This window comes from Bos grunniens, chromosome 3, assembly GCF_055505025.1.
Source record: "Bos grunniens cultivar Pamir isolate PY7600 chromosome 3, Bosgru_T2T1.0, whole genome shotgun sequence".
Lineage (NCBI taxonomy): Eukaryota > Metazoa > Chordata > Mammalia > Artiodactyla > Bovidae > Bos > Bos grunniens.
This window is the reverse complement of record NC_141167.1, coordinates 23,153,201-23,158,353: the sequence shown is the minus strand read 5'-3', so window position 1 is coordinate 23,158,353 and position 5,153 is coordinate 23,153,201. Positions and strand designations below refer to the sequence as shown.

At 47.8% G+C, this 5,153-nt stretch overlaps 1 long non-coding RNA gene across 3 annotated transcripts in view; it reads right to left on the bottom strand.

Annotated features, from left to right (window-relative positions):
- Positions 1–972: 972 nt before the first annotated feature.
- LOC147375299 (uncharacterized) overlaps positions 973–5,153 on the bottom strand; it is a 29,126-nt gene continuing 24,945 nt past the window's right edge. For all 3 annotated transcript variants that reach the window (XR_015161526.1, XR_015161527.1, XR_015161525.1), the window contains exon 3: positions 973–4,815. This is a non-coding gene — a long non-coding RNA (uncharacterized LOC147375299). The remainder of the gene's footprint in view (positions 4,816–5,153) is intronic.

The window sequence follows — 5,153 nt, the reverse complement described above, 5'->3', positions numbered from 1 at the left end:
ACAGGGAATTTGTTCTAATTATAGGGAAATAAGGAGAATTGAACAAGAGCTCCTCAAGGTTGAACTCTTCTGTCGGGTTTCTCCAATGTTCTCCCCTGTTCATCTCTCCAGTGAGAAACCCCAGAGCACCGGCTCTGGGCCAGCATGAGGCTGGGCACCGGGTACAGAGAGGATGAGATGGGGCCCCGCCCACCAGGAGCACCCATCTGGTCTGGTCGAGTGGTGAACAGTGGACCATCAACAAGAAAGCCTGAGGATAGAATGGGGGGAGGAGGGCAGCAGAGCACAGGCTGCTGGAACCCAGTCCCAAGGCCAGCAGAAGTTCCTGGACAAAGTGGACGCTGAGGTCCTCCTCCCTCGCTTCTGCCCACACCACAGGGCCCAGCGGAAATGCCACCTCTGATTCCCTCAGGACACACTGATGGACACTCATTCAACAGATACTGATTGAGGATAGAAGGGTGAGCCAGAGAGACCACTCACAACTCGAGGAGTTTAAGATTGCTCCCTTCTGAAAGGAGTCTTTGCACATGTTTCACCCAGCAAAGCATCTCAGAGGGTGTGTGTGTGTGTGTGTGTGTGTTTTCTGGCTCTTAAGTACTTCCCAAGTTTCTTTCAAGAAGTCCTCAAGTAGCATGACTAACCCCTGGAATCAGACAGTCGCATCGGAACCTTGGGTCCGGCCCCTGTGTAATCTTGAATAAGCTATTCAGCCTCTTAGAATCCCAGTTCTATTTGTCAAATTTGTACAATAGTTATTTGGGAAGGCTATGTGGATTAAATAAAGTAGCTCATGGTAATTACTTAAGCTAGCACTTGGCTGTTAGTGTCTCCACTGCCAGTCTAATGGCCCACAGGCATCATTTGCTTTTCAAACGCTTGCTGCTTGATTGTTGCTTGGCAGAGAATGGAGAGTAGATATAGTGGCCTTTTAAAATGTGGTAAAACATACATAAAACCAAATTTGCCATGGTAACTATTTTAAGGTGTACAATTCAGCAGCATTAGGTACATTCACTACATTGTGCAACCATCACAAGTATCCATCTTGAGAACTTTTTCACCATCCCAGCAGAAACTGAACCCATTAAACAATGACTTTCCCTTTCTTTCCTCCTCTCAACTCCATAGTTGACTTTATTCTACTTTCTGTTTCTATGAATTTCCTAGTTTAGGTATCTCATATAAGTGGAATCATATGGTATTTGTCCGTTTGCAACTAACTTATTTCACTTAGCATATTGTTTTCCAGGGGCTTCCCAGGTGGCTCAGTGGTAAAGAACCCCACCTGCCATTGCAGGACACGTAAGAGACAAAGCTTCAATCCATGGGTCGAGAAGATCCCCTGGAGGAGGGCCTGGCAACCCACTCCAGTATTCTTGCCTGGTGAATCCCGTAGACAGAGGAACCTGGCAGGCTACAGTCCCGGGGTTGCAAAGAGTCAGACATGACTGAAGTGACTTAGCACTCACGCACACATTATTTTCCAGGTTCATTATGTTGTAACATGTCATAATTTTGTTCCTTTTTAAGGATGAATAATATTCTATTTTAGCATCACCAATTCAATGGACATGAACTTGGGCAAACTCTGGGAGATGGTGAGTGATAGGGAAGCTTGGTATGCTGCAGTCCATGGGGTTGTGAAGAATTGGAATGACTTGGCAACTTGTCAACAATAACAACAAAAAAATATATCCCATCTTACAGACATATCACATTTTGCTTATCCATTCATCTGTTGATGAACATTTGGTTTTGTTGTTGTTTAGTCGTTAAGTCGTGTCTGACTCTTGCAAACCCATGCCCTGTAGCCCACCAGGCTCCTCTGTTCATGGGATTTCTCAGATAAGAATACTGAAGTGGGTTGCCACTCCCTTCTCCAGGGGATCTTCCTGACCCGAGGATCGGACCTATGTCTCCTGAATTGACAGGCAGATTCTTGAAGCCCGGACATTTGGGTTGCTCCCGCCTTTTAGCTGCTGTGAATAGTGTTGCTATGAGCATTGGTATACAAGTGTTCCAGTTCCTGCTTTCAATTTTTGGGGGTCTATTCTGACAAGTGGACTTGCTGGATCATACAGTTACTTGTACTTTTAATATTTAAAGGAACTGCCATTCTGTTTTCCACAGCAGCTGCCCTGTTTTACATTTCCACCAGCGATGCTATATGGTCTTCAAGGAGCGGGTGAAAGGGGTGTGCAACGGTCTCCCAGGGTGCCTTTGTGGAGACTTTCCTCCAAGCAGTGGAACCAGTGCAGTAAAAACTGAGGCAAGCCCAGAGGAGGTGTTTCAGGCGTGGAGGGAACTGGAGCTCCACAGACAAGGGGTGGAAGGGCCCAGAGCATGGGGTCTGGTGAGAAGATCCTGGAGGTGTGACGGCTACTGATGTGTGCCCACCATTCTGCCTGGTAGCAGAGGGGGCTTCCTCGGAGTCAGGGTGAAGTCCAGTCAGAGTGTTCCAGGCAGACCAGATCCATCTTAATATGAGGAAGACTTTCTGAGTGTCAGAGCTTTCCAGCATGCGAGTGGGGAGCACTCCATCCTTGGAGGTGTGAAAGGAGCCACGGAGGCCCTTTGGAACAGGAGGCTGAAGGGCATTAGAGGTCAGCTGAGTGCCTCCGGAGCCTGTAGAGCAGTGTGTTGTGAACATTTGCGATTTCAGAAGTCTGTGACTGGATTCCCTTTGCAGGCAAAGTCTCTGTAACTGGCTATTCCTGCCCATCCCGAGAGTCCTACCCCAGCCTCTCTGAGGCCCCCGAACTGGCACAGACATCGCTCAGTCCCAGCCAGGGTGAGCTTCATTTCCATTTGCTGATGAGGATACTATATGATACCCTAAGCTTCTAAGTTTCTGTGGCTCCTGTCTACCTTTTCAATTAGAAATAGCCCTGTGTGCATGCAAAGCAAGGTTGCAGGGAAACAGTGCAAAGAGGAGCAAGGGGCACGAACTTTCCTGTTCAGCCCACTCTCCTGCCGCCAGCCCCTTACCTAGGTGCAGAGCTGACCTTACTTCTCTACTCAGCATTCGCCTCCCTGCCCTGGCCTGGCTTTCCCCTGCGCTCTTCTCTCCTTCCAACCATTCCACTTGTGCTCCTGGCTAGACCCACTTCCTGGGACACCATCTCTGAATCTCTCTACCTACACAAATCCCACCATGTTTTTCTGGCTCATCCAGGTTTCCTTTCCTATAGAAAGCTCACAAAGGTCTCCTTCTTCCGTAAGGCTCTGTTTGCCAGGATACTGCTTAAGGCAGTCCTTCATATAAGTTTATTATTAAGCACCCACTTGGCACCTGGAGTGTTTCATATGCTAGGGATACATCAATAAAGAGAAGAACAGCTCTGCTATCATTCAGCTTCTGCTGCAGCAGGGGACATAGAAAATAAACAGGGAAATACAAAAAGTCACTTATATAGGGATGATTGCTGCAAAGACAATAAACGGCCGACATAGGGAGGTTACTCTGGAGAGAATAGTCAGGGAAGATCTCTCTAGAAAGTGATTTGAGCCAAGACCTGAATTATGAAAACAGTCGACTGTGAGAGAGAGGCTGGGGTTGGGGAGCCTGGCAGGGACAGATGAAGGCATTCCTAAATAACCTCGGTTTGTTCAGGAACAAAAAGGCGGTCGCTGTGGCTGGAACATGGGGAAAAGGTGGGGAATGGATGATGTGACAGTAGAGAGATAGGCAGGGGAGGCGATGTCAACCACAGTACGGATCGCAGTGGACAGCCATCAAGGGTCTTGAGCATGAATCAGGTCTGATCTATGATGCATAAAAGATCACCCTGGCTGCTGCAGACAGAACAGCTTGTGGTAAGGAAAGATTAGAAGCAGGCAGACCAGTTAGGAGCCTATCGGAGTAGACCAGGCAGGAGATGATGGTGGCTTAGAGATGGGAGTTGGCAGTGCAGACAATAAAGAGTCAGGTTTGAGATATGTTTTGAAGATACAACTTCCCAGGATTGGGAGATGGAAAATCTGATGGAGAAGTGTCACCTTCTTTGTTGGGTTGTGGGGTTAGAGAGAAGGATGAGGAGTTCTCCAGATAGAGAAAGAGAAAAGAACATTCCAGGCAGTATTTGTTAAAGATTCAGAAGCAAAAGAGTGGATGGTGCTTTTGGAATGATGGTTGTGAATGGTATGAACTAAGTTTTCAAAAATGACATGTAAGAAATAGGACAGATAAATCCATAAGGGTGTTGAGCATGGGAAGGGTTTAAGCTCCATTTCTTGTAGGTAATAGGGAGCTATTGAAGGTGCTAGCACATAAGAGTTGCTCAAAATACATTTACATAAGAACCACATGTAGGAGCCCCAGAATTGATGTACAGAAAATGCTTTCACAGGTATTTCACGGGACCCTGTAGAAACAGCACGGTGTTTGGCAACTGTAGATTCTTGTCTCTGCCTGCCAAAGGCAACTTGTGCCCAGACTGGGCTCTTTTCCAGGATGCAGTCTGCCTGTGAGTTCTCTGGGCATAAAGATACCTGTGAGACATAGCCAGGTGGCCAGAGGCAGGAAGACAAGCTATGCATCCCAACTAGCCTTCACTGTCCTTCTGGACCTCAGCAGCCCATGGCCAGCATTATCCAAATTAGGGCAAGCCCAATCCATGTACCTGTGGCATTTCTACCAGCCAGTACAAAGAGAAGCTTCTGGATACAATTCCTCAGGGACATTCATGTATCACTCCAGCTTGCCCAAGATTTTAGAGAGACATCAATGTATTCCTTGCAGCCACAGTTCAGTCTCCAAGAAGTTGTTTGATGCTAGGCCAACACCTCGCTCTGGGCCTCAGTTTCCCTGTCCTGAAAGTGAAAAGAATGGACTTAGTGACCCCACGTGCTCTCCATCCTTGGAACCCTGTTTACTTTTCTCCCTTCCTGTTCCCAACCCACTGGCATGTCTGCTCCTCACGCAGGGAACAAAGGCTCAGTGTTTGGACGGAGCCTGGTCCATGGTTGGTCTCAGTCCCGGGGGCCAAGAGGCCCAGTTGGATTTCATTGGAGGGAAATCAGAACCCTGTAAGGCCTGCCATGCCCATGCCTTCTGGAAAGTGTTTGCAAAGCCTGAATTCCCAACCCACACACTGGAGCAAGCCATCCTCCCTTTGAAACCTAAGCAAGTTTCAGGAAGAGCCATTTAC